Source organism: Thalassophryne amazonica, chromosome 16, assembly GCF_902500255.1.
Source record: "Thalassophryne amazonica chromosome 16, fThaAma1.1, whole genome shotgun sequence".
Classification (NCBI taxonomy): domain Eukaryota; kingdom Metazoa; phylum Chordata; class Actinopteri; order Batrachoidiformes; family Batrachoididae; genus Thalassophryne; species Thalassophryne amazonica.
Genome location: NC_047118.1, coordinates 91,609,468 through 91,621,597, shown reverse-complemented (window position 1 = coordinate 91,621,597; position 12,130 = coordinate 91,609,468). Strand labels below are relative to the sequence as shown.

General features: G+C 47.2%; 1 protein-coding gene across 1 annotated transcript in view; it reads left to right on the top strand.

Annotated features, from left to right (window-relative positions):
• Window positions 1–12,130, top strand: part of mettl22 (methyltransferase like 22) — a 382,505-nt gene that overhangs the window by 285,536 nt on the left and 84,839 nt on the right. The gene's annotated exons all lie outside the window — the stretch shown is intronic.

Genomic DNA, 12,130 nt, shown 5'->3' with positions numbered 1-12,130 from the left:
ACTACTCTGGTGACTTGTCCACTATATGAACGTGAACACCATAATGAAGGTGGTCTCGATACAGTGCATCCAGAAAGCATTCACAGCTCTTCAATTTTTCCACATTTTATGTTACAGCCTTATTACAAAATATCAGGTTTGACTGGCAAGGCAGGCTGGACACAAATGCTAGACGCAGACACAGAGTTCAGTAGAGTAAAACGTTTACTGGAATCGTTTGACAAGAGCAAACTGTGAGGCTTATAAAGCAACCAGATGATGAACTGCAAATCAACAACAGGTGTGAGGTGAAACTTCCAGAACAGGGGTGTGGCCAGACAGAGAGGAACGCCCACTACCAAGAACCCAGAGAGAGAGAGAGAGACAAGAAAGAGCAGGACAGAGAAAACCCAAGCAGAAAGACAGATCAAGAAAACAAACCAATAACAAATACCAACAAAACAAGAATAAAACAGAACACATACCAAACGAAAGTCCAAATCCTGACAGTACCCCCCTCAAGGGCCGACGGCCCAGGAGCAGAAGGATGAGCAGTATGGAAAGCGCAGTTAAGGGTGGGGTCAAAAACAACCTGGGAGTGAATCCAAGACCGCTCCTCTGGGCCATAGCCTTCCTAATCCACCAGATACTGAACACCACGACCCCACCCCAATCCAAGAGACGCCACGCGGTGAAGACAGTCCCACCTTCCACGAACCGGACGGCTGGCGGGGCACCGGCAGGCAGACACAAAGGACTAGACTTCACCGGCTTCAGATGGCTGACCTGGAACGTGGGATGTACTTTCATAGAACTTGGGAGACGGAGATGAACAGAAACATGATTAATGATCTTTGATACCGGGAATGGGCCAACGAACCTGGGAGCCATCTTCCGTGGAACTCCTCCCAGTGGCAGGTGATGAGTAGAATTTCATTTCAGTAATGCTGGTATTTCTCTCCGATTGTTCTGTCTGAGTTATTTTCATTAGTTACTTCCTCCAAACCATCAACATGTCTATTAGACCCCATTCCTACCAGGCTGCTCAAGGAAGCCCTACCATTAATTAATGCTTCGATCTTAAATATGATCAATCTATCTTTGTTAGTTGGTTATGTACCACAGGCCTTTAAGGTGGCAGTAATTAAACCATTACTTAAAAAGCCATCACTTGACCCAGCTATCTTAGCTAATTATAGGCCAATCTCCAACCTTCCTTTTCTCTCAAAGATTCTTGAGAGGGTAGTTGTAAAACAGCTAACTGATCACCTGCAGAGGAATGGTCTATTTGAAGAGTTTCAGTCAGGTTTTAGAATTCATCATAGTACAGAAGCAGCATTAGTGAAAGTTACAAATGATCTTCTTATGGCTTCGGACCGTGGACTTATCTCTGTGCTTGTTCTGTTGGACCTCAGTGCTGCTTTTGATACTGTTGACCATAAAATTTTATTACAGAGATTAGAGCATGTCATAGGTATTAAAGGCACTGCGCTGCGGTGGTTTGAATCATATTTGTCTAATAGATTACAGTTTGTTCATGTAAATGGGGAATCTTCTTCACAGACTAAAGTTAATTATGGAGTTCCACAAGGTTCTGTGCTAGGACCAATTTTATTCACTTTATACATGCTTCCCTTAGGCAGTATTATTAGACGGCATTGCTTAAATTTTCATTGTTACGCAGATGATACCCAGCTTTATTTATCCATGAAGCCAGAGGATACACACCAATTAGCTAAACTGCAGGATTGTCTTACAGACATAAAGACATGGATGACCTCTAATTTCCTGCTTTTAAACTCAGATAAAACTGAAGTTATTGTACTTGGCCCCACAAATCTTAGAAGCATGGTGTCTAACCAGATCGTTACTCTGGATGGCATTTCCCTGATCTCTAGTAATACTGTGAGAAATCTTGGAGTCATTTTTGATCAGGATATGTCATTCAAAGCGCATATTAAAGAAATATGTAGGACTGCCTTTTTGCATTTACGCAATATCTCTAAAATCAGAAAGGTCTTGTCTCAGAGTGATGCTGAAAAACTAATTCATGCATTTATTTCCTCTAGGCTGGACTATTGTAATTCATTATTATCAGGTTGTCCTAAAAGTTCCCTAAAAAGCCTTCAGTTGGTTCAGAATGCTGCAGCTAGAGTACTGACGGGGACTAGCAGGAGAGAGCATATCTCACCCGTATTGGCCTCTCTTCATTGGCTTCCTGTTAATTCTAGAATAGAATTTAAAATTCTTCTTCTTACTTATAAGGTTTTGAATAATCAGGTCCCATCTTATCTTAGGGACCTCGTAGTACCATATTACCCCATTAGAGCGCTTCGCTCTCAGACTGCGGGCTTACTTGTAGTTCCTAGGGTTTGTAAGAGTAGAATGGGAGGCAGAGCCTTCAGCTTTCAGGCTCCTCTCCTGTGGAACCAGCTCCCAATTCAGATCAGGGAGACAGATACCCTCTCTACTTTTAAGATTAGGCTTAAAACTTTCCTTTTCGCTAAGGCTTGTAGTTAGGGCTGGATCGGGTGACCCTGGACCATCCCTTGGTTATGTTGCTTTAGACGTAGACTGTGGGGGGGTTCCCATGATGCACTGTTTCTTTTTGCTCCGTATGCATCACTCTGCATTTAATCATTAGTGATCGATCTCTGCCCCCCTTCTCGGCATGTCTTTTTTCTGGTTCTTTCCCTCAGCCCCAACCAGTCTCAGCAGAAGACTGCCCCTCCCTGAGCCTGGTTCTGCTGGAGGTTTCTTCCTGTTAAAAGGGAGTTTTTCCTTCCCACTGTGGCCAAGTGCTTGCTCATAGGGGGTTGTTTTGACCGTTGGGGTTTTTCATAATTATTGTATGGCCTTGCCTTACAATATGGAGCGCCTTGGGGCAACTGTTTGTTGTGATTTGGCGCTATATAAGAAAAAAGTTGATTGATTGATTGAATCCGGGGACTGTACTTTAACATCCAGGGATAACCCAAAATCACCCGGGAGGTAGACGGTGTTACAAAAAACACAATCTCCTCCCTGTGATTCCCAGACACAACCAATGTCAATGGCTGTGTCTGGTGTGTGATTAATGGGAGAAGGGTTCCATCTAGTGCCCGAACTGACAAAGGTGACGGTAAGACCACTAGAGGGAGCCCTACCTCCCTTGCTTATCTGCTGTCCAGCAGATTCCCCTCCGACCCCATGTCCACCAGTGCTGGGGCGTGAAGGGTGAGATCCCCACTCAGGATCGTCACTGGGATGCGTGCGGATTTTCAGGATCTCCCCTCGTGATTGTTATGGCCCACCCTTAGCCCAGTCTCTAAGGGCGGGCGTTGTAGATTAACCGCTTGGGGCAATTCTTCTGTATGTGCTCGCTTGAGCCATAGAAAAAACACTCCCCGCGGGCCAGCCTCCGTTGTCTGTTTTCTGATTTTACTTTAGCTCTGCTCGTGTCCATAGCTTCGTCAGCAGGGGGAGCTGTTGCCACACGGAGCTCTCTGGCAGTGGAGCGGGGGGACGGCGGCACCCTTTCGGACCCGGAAGAGAGAGGGACGACTCGTGCCCGGCCACGCCCTTCGCCTCGCTTCCGACGATGTTCCTCTAATCGGTTGTCTAACCGTATAACCAGATCAACAAGCCCATCGAAATCCTGCGGTTCATCCTTCGCCAGCAGATGCTCCTTCAGGACCGGAGACAGTCCATTTACGAAGGCGGTGCGGAGTGCAACATTATTCCAGCCCGACCTCGCAGCCGCGATGCAGAAGTCGACAGCATAGTCGGCTGCACTCCAACGCCCCTGTCTCATCGACAGCAGCACATTCGAAGCGGTCTCGCCTCTATTGGGGTGATCAAACACCTGTTTGAATTCCCGCACAAACCCAGTATATGTTGTTAGGAGCCGTGAATTCTGCTCCCAGAGCACCGTAGCCCAGGCGCATGCCTCTCCTCGAAGCAGGTTTATCACATAAGCCACCCTGCTAGCATCAGACGCGTACATAACAGGACGCTGTGAAAAGACGAGTGAACACTGCATTAAAAAGTCTGCGCACGTCTCTACACAACCCCCGTACGGCTCCGGGGGGGCTTATGTATGCTTCAGGGGATGGGGGGGAGTTCGTTGAACAACCACTGGAATATCTGTATCTGGCACTCGGGCAGCAGGAGGAGGTGCCGCAGCAGTGCCGCAGCAGTGCCCTACGCGTGCGCTTCCACCTGAGCGTTGAGAGCCTCCATCCTCCGATTGAATATAACGTTCTGCTCAGTTACCAAGTCCAACCGAGCAGTGAAGGCGGTTAAGATGTGCTGTAGCTCACCTTATACGCCTCCTGCTGGTCCCTGTGCACCCTGTGTTTCCATTGGTGGTTCACCTGATGGTAGACGCCCCTCGGGATCCATGACGTTGGCCAAGAATTCCTGTTGTGAAAAGTGTGATGACACGGACCCACAACAGTGGGCATAAATGAATGGTCAATGGAAATACGAAGTAACAATTTTAATGTTGTGAAATGTGCACAACGGATACAGATACAATTCAATACTACGGTCAATTATAAAGTTGGTGTCGTGTGGGCAGGCTCGAGGATAGGAGACGCCCGTCCAGAGAAGAGTCGGGACCCACACGATTTCCACCGCCAATGGATCTGGAACACCCCGGAGCCGCCAAGTCCTGAGTCCCCAGCAGGATATCTCGCGTTCAAGGAGTCGAAACGCCGGTTCTCGTCTGCACCAGTTCTGGTGCAGCCCGACCCTAGCCGCCAGTTTGTGGTTGAAGTGGATGCCTCTGACTCAGGGATAGGAGCCGTGCTGTCCCAGAGCGGAGAGACCGATAAGGTTCTTCACCCGTGTGCCTACTTTTCTCGCAGGTTGACCCCAGCTGAACGGAACTATGACGTCGGCAATCGAGAACTCCTTGCGGTGAAAGAGGCTCTTGAGGAGTGGAGACACCTGTTGGAGGGAGCGTCTGTGCCATTCACGATTTTCACTGACCATTGGAACCTGGAGTATATCAGGACTGCCAAGCGGCTGAACCCCAGGCAAGCCCGCTGGTCACTGTTCTTCGGGCATTTTGACTTCCGAATCACCTACCGCCCCGGGACCAAGAACCAGAGATCGGATGTCTTGTCCCGGGTGCATGAAGATGAAGTCAAGACTGAGCTGTCGGATCCACCGGAGCCCATCATTCCGGAGTCCACTATCGTGGCCACCCTCACCTGGGACATGGAGAAGACCGTCCGGGAGGCCCTGGCACAGAACCCGGACCCCGGAACTGGGCCGAAGAACAAGCTCTATGTCCCACCAGAGGCCAGGGCTGCTGTCTTGGATTTCTGTCACGGTTCTAAGCTCTCCTGTCATCCGGGGGTGCGAAGGACCGTGGCAGTGGTCCGGCAGTGCTTCTGGTGGGTGTCCCTGGAGGCCAACGTCCGGGAATATATCCAGGCCTGTACCACCTGTGCCAGGGGCAAGGCAGACCACCAGAAGGCACAGGGACTTCTTCAGCCACTTCCTGTGCCTCATCGCCCTTGGTCCCACATCGGTCTGGATTTTGTCACAGGCCTCCCGCCGTCCCAGGGCATGACGACCATCTTCACGATAGTGGACCGATTCTCCAAGGCGGCCCACTTCGTGGCCCTCCCGAAGCTCCCCACGGCCCAGGAGACTGCAGACCTCCTGGTCCACCACGTCGTCCGTCTGCATGGGATACCTACCGACATTGTCTCTGATCGTGGTCCCCAGTTTTCCTCACACGTCTGGAGGAGCTTCTGCCGGGAACTGGGGGCCACCGTGAGCCTCTCGTCCGGGTATCACCCGCAGACCAATGGACAGGCAGAACGGGCCAATCAGGAATTGGAGCAAGCCCTGCGCTGTGTGATGTCCGCACACCCGACGGCCTGGAGTGAACATCTGGCCTGGATCGAGTATGTGCATAACAGCCAGGTGTCCTCTGCCACCGGCCTCTCCCCATTTGAGGTGTGTTTGGGGTATCAGCCCCCATTGTTTCCCATGGTGGAGGGAGAGGTCGGTGTGCCCTCGGTCCAGGCCCACCTGCGGAAGTGCCGTTGGGTGTGGCGCTCCGCCCGTTCTGCCTTGTTGAAGGCCCGGACGAGGGCGAAGACCCATGCAGACCGCCGGCGGTCCCCGGCCCCTGCTTACCAGCCCGGGCAGGAGGTGTGGCTATCCACAAAGGACATCCCCCTCCAGGTGGACTCCCCGAAGCTCAAGGACAGGTACATTGGAACATACAAAATCCTCAAAATCCTCAGTCCTGCTGCAGTGAAGCTCCGACTCCCAGCTTCACTGCGGATCCATCCGGTTTTTCATGTGTCAAGAATCAAACCTCACCACACCTCACCCCTCTGTGCTCCCGGACCGGCGCCGCCTCCTGCCCAGATCATCGACGGGGAGCCGGCTTGGACAGTGCGCCGGCTCCTGGACGTCCATCGGATGAGCCGGGGGTTCCAGTATTTGGTGGACTGGGAGGGGTATGGACCCGAAGAACGCTCCTGGGTAAAGAGGAGCTTCATCCTGGATCCGGCCCTCCTGGCCGATTTCTACCGCCGTCACCCGGATAAGCCGGGTCGGTCACCAGGAGGCGCCTGTTGAGGGGGGGGGTCCTGTTGTGTGGGCCACCAGAAGAGGAGGTACTGCTGGCCCACCACCAGAGGGCGCCCTGCCTGAAGTGCGGGCTTCAGGCACGAGAGGGCGCTGCCCCCACAGACACAGCCGGGGGTGACAGCTGTCACTCAGTATCTCTTGACAGCTGTCACCCATCTACACTTCATCATCTCACTCCATAAAGACCGGACGTCATCTCCACCTCGTTGCCGAGATATCATCTACCTGTGAAGGTAATTTCTCTGCTGACTTAAAACTGAATAATAGTCTGAACTCTTTTGCAGCCGTTTTCCTGTGGTGTGCCTTATCTGCTGGATTGGCGTTTGGTGTGAACAGCGACGGCTTCGCTTCACACCCAAACCAGATAAGTGGTTTAACAGGAGCTGCACGAGTGTGTGATTAGAGGTGGAGGTGACTTTCCACCTTCTGACTGTTTTTGTTACTGGGTGTGCACACACCCACATCTCACTGTTTGTGCTCCTCGCCAGCAGTACCAGACCCGACAGTCGGGGACGGTGATCACCTGGGAATTCGGGACTTGGCGGCTCCAGTATTCACCAGGTTCTGTGGCGGTGGAAATAGTGTGGTCCCAGCTCTTCTCAGGACAGACGTCTTCTATCCTCGAGCCTGCCCACACGTCACCTTGGTGTATTGACTGCTATCAGATTCTGTGATTGTCTGCATTATCGTTGTGCACATTCACAACATTAAATTGTTACCTTTTGGCTCATCTATTGACCGTTCATTTGCACCCCCTGTTGTGGGTCCATGTCACTACACTTTCCCCAATACATTCCACTGTTAAAGGAGATTTTATTAATGAAAGACGTGCGGACGGGTCCACGCGTTGGGACGCAGCCGGCACGGTGCGGCGGCACAGGAAAAACACCTCCGTGTTGATAACCATTTGTAAAAACCAGGCGGCTTTTGATGGCTTTCAGTTGAGTGAGTATCTGAGAAATTGTTTAACAGCTGGACATGTTCCAACTTGTCCTTAAGGCTTCCAACGGAGGTGTTTTTCCTGTGGCGGTGCCGGCTGCGTCCCGACGCGCGGTCCCGTCCGCACATTCTTTCATTACAAAATCTCCTTTAACAGTGGAATGTCCGGATAAACTGCTGATCCCAACCTCTTAACAGGCAGACAGCGGCGGCTCAGGGCGCGTCGCGACGTCCCGCTCCGTGGGCAGTCCTTAAAGCGACAGCAACTGTCCATAATCTCTCATCAGCCGTTAAAATTTTCACAGAAAACCAGCTGAATTTCTCGAATGATGTGCACTTCGATGTGCCTCACAGTTTTTGAAAAAGATTTTGATCAAGCAAAGCGTCAGTCTCTCAGGAAGTTCTCAGACAAAGAGATTCCGACGGGAGGGGTGGACCACTCCTCACTCAGAGCCAGCCCAAAGGCGAATGACGTAACTGACAGGCGTGAAAAAACTCTCGCATGCCCACAAGGGTTCAAGCTTGTCTGATGTAATCGCACGTGATTCAAATCCATATAGTTTTTGAAAAAAATAAAAAGGTCCGATACTTTTCTAACAGACCTCGTATTCACCTTAATGTTTGCATTTAAATCTCTACATTGGACACTGAGGGTTTATTCACCTTAATGTTGGCATTTAAATCTCTAAATTTGACATTGTGAGGGTTTATTCCCCTTAATGTTAGCATTGAAATCTCTAAATTGGGCACTGAGTGTTTATTTACCTTAATGTTGGCATTTAAATCTCTACATTGGACACTGTGAGGGTTTATTTACATTAATGTTCCCTTAATCAATCAATCAATCAACTTTTTTCTTATATAGCGCCAAATCACAACAAACAGTTGCCCCAAGGCGCTCCATATTGCAAGGCAAGGCCATACAAAAACCATGAAAAACCCCAACGGTCAAAACGACCCCCTATGAGCAAGCACTTGGCCACAGTGGGAAGGAAAAACTCCCTTTTAACAGGAAGAAACCTCCAGCAGAACCAGGCTCAGGGAGGGGCAGTCTTCTGCTGAGACTGGTTGGGGCTGAGGGAAAGAACCAGGAAAAAGACATGCCGAGAAGGGGGGCAGAGATCGATCACTAATGATTAAATGCAGAGTGATGCATACGGAGCAAAAAAAGAAAAAAACAGTGCATCATGGGAACCCCCCACAGTCTACGTCTAAAGCAACATAACCAAGGGATGGTCCAGGGTCACCCGATCCAGCCCTAACTATAAGCCTTAGCGAAAAGGAAAGTTTTAAGCCTAATCTTAAAAGTAGAGAGGGTATCTGTCTCCCTGATCTGAATTGGGAGCTGGTTCCACAGGAGAGGAGCCTGAAAGCTGAAGGCTCTGCCTCCCATTCTACTCTTACAAACCCTAGGAACTACAAGTAAGCCCGCAGTCTGAGAGCGAAGCGCTCTAATGGGGTAATATGGTACTACGAGGTCCCTAAGATAGGATGGGACCTGATTATTCAAAACCTTATCAGTAAGAAGAAGAATTTTAAATTCTATTCTAGAATTAACAGGAAGCCAATGAAGAGAGGCCAACACGGGTGAGATATGCTCTCTCCTGCTAGTCCCCGTCAGTACTCTAGCTGCAGCATTCTGAACCAACTGAAGGCTTTTTAGGGAACTTTTAGGACAACCTGATAATAATGAATTACAATAGTCCAGCCTAGAGGAAATAAATGCATGAATTAGTTTTTCAGCATTACTCTGAGACAAGACCTTTCTGATTTTAGAGATATTGCGTAAATGCAAAAAGGCAGTCCTACATATTTGTTTAATATGCGCTTTGAATGACATATCCTGATCAAAAATAACTCCAAGATTTCTCACAGTATTACTAGAGATCAGGGAAATGCCATCCAGAGTAACGATCTGGTTAGACACCATGCTTCTAAGATTTGTGGGGCCAAGTACAATAACTTCAGTTTTATCTGAGTTTAAAAGCAGGAAATTAGAGGTCATCCATGTCTTTATGTCTGTAAGACAATCCTGCAGTTTAGCTAATTGGTGTGTATCCTCTGGCTTCATGGATAGATAAAGCTGGGTATCATCTGCGTAACAATGAAAATTTAAGCAATACCGTCTAATAATACTGCCCAAGGGAAGCATGTATAAAGTGAATAAAATTGGTCCTAGCACAGAACCTTGTGGAACTCCATAATTAACTTTAGTCTGTGAAGAAGATTCCCCATTTACATGAACAAACTGTAATCTATTAGACAAATATGATTCAAACCACCGCAGCGCAGTGCCTTTAATACCTATGACATGCTCTAATCTCTAATCTTAATGTTGGCATTTAAATCTCTACATTGGACACTGTGAGGGTTTATTTACATTAATGTTCCCTTAATGTTGGCACATACAGTAGTGTTCAGAATAACAGTATAGTATACTATACTATTACTATATACTATAGGTATGTACTATACTATAGTATAGATATTTTGCCGGCTTTGGGAAAACCTCCATTCATCTCCTGTGGAGGTACCTCCTTTAAGTTTGCCAAATGGTCCATGTTTTTAGCTTATTTGGATCATCTCCGATCTTATATAGTGTTCAGAATAATAGTAGTGCTCTGTGACTAAAAAGATTAATCCAGGTTTTGAGTATATTTCTTATTGTTACATGGGAAACAAGGTACCAGTAGATTCAGTAGATTCTCACAAATCCAACAAGACCAAGCATTCATGATATGCACACTCTTAAGGCTATGAAATTGGCCTATTAGTAAAAAAAAGTAGAAAAGGGGGTGTTCACAATAATAGTAGCATCTGCAGTTGACTATACAAACTCAAAATTATTATGTTCAAACTGCTTTTTTAGCAATCCTGTGAATCACTAAACTAGTATTTAGTTGTATAACCACAGTTTTTCATGATTTCTTCACATCTGCGAGGCATTCATTTTGTTGGTTTGATATCAAGACTTTACTGGTTTACTAGTGTGCTTGGGGTCATTGTTTTGTTGAAACACCCATTTCAAGGGCATGTCCTCTTCAGCATAAGGCAACATGACCTCTTCAAGTATTTTGACATATCCAAACTGATCCATGATACCTGTATGTGATATATAGGCCCAACACCATAGTAGGAGAAACATGCCCATATCATGATGCTTGCACCACCATGCTTCACTGTCTTCACTGTGAACTGTGGCTTGAATTCAGAGTTTGGGGGTCGTCTCACAAACTGTCTGCGGCCCTTGGACCCAAAAAGAACAATTTTACTCTCATCAGTCCACAAAATATTCCTCCATTTCTCTTTAGGCCGATTCATGTGTTCTTTGGCAAATTGTAACCTCTTCTGCACGTCTTTTATTTAACAGAGGGACTTTGTGGGGGATTCTTGCAAATAAATTAGCTTCACACAGGCGTCTTCTAACTGTCACAGCACTTACAGGTAACTCCAGACTGTCTTTGATCATCCTGGAGCTGATCAATGGGTGAACCTTTGCCATTCTGGTTATTCTTCTATCCATTTTGATGGTTGTTTTCCGTTTTCTTCCACGTGTCTCTGTTTTTTTTTGTCCATTTTAAAGCATTGGAGATCATTGTAGATGAACAGCCTATAATTTTTTGCACCTGCGTATAAGTTTTCCCCTCTCCAATCAACTTTTTAATCAAACTACGCTGTTCTTCTGAACAATATCTTGAATGTCCCATTTTCCTCAGGCTTTCAAAGAGAAAAGCATGTTCAACAGGTGCTGGCTTCATCCTTAAATAGGGGACACCTGATTCACACCTGTTTGTTCCACAAAATTGACGAACTCACTGACTGAATGCCACACTACTATTATTGTGAACACCCCCTTTTCTACTTTTTTTTTACTAATAGCCCAATTTCATAGTCTTAAGAGTGTGCATATCATGAATGCTTGGTCTTGTTAGATTTGTGAGAATCTACTGAATCTACTGGTACCTTGTTTCCCATGTAACAATAAGAAATATACTCAAAACTTGGATTAAGCTTTTTAGTCACATAGCACTACTATTATTCTGAACACTACTGTAAGGCGGATGTCATCCGCATCCACAATTTTGTGCAGCTCAAAAATCCTGGTAACAGAAAAACGTGCCTCTGCAGATAATTGCGGATGTGTGCGGGTGTCGGCCGACTCATAGTATGTTTCACGCATATTGCGGATGTTAAGTGAATATGAGCCAATTTTGTGCACAATCCATACGCAAATCCTCCTACACGCCAGTGGGACAGGGCCCTTAATGTTGGCGTCTAAATCTCTACATTGGACACTGAGGGTTTATTTACCTTAATGTTGGCATTTAATACTCTAAATTGGACACTGTGAGGACTTATTCCCCTTACTGTTGGCATTTAAAACTCTAAATTGGACACTGTGAGGACTTATTCCCCTTAATGTTTGCATTTAAATCTCTAAATTGGACCCTGTAAGGGTTTATTCCCCTTAACGTTGGCATTTAAATTTCTAAATCGGACACTGGGGTTTTATTTACCTTAATGTTGCCATTTAAATCTCTAAATTAGACACTGTGAGTGTTTATTCCCCTTGATGCTGTCATTTAAATCTGTTAATTGGACACTGAGGGTT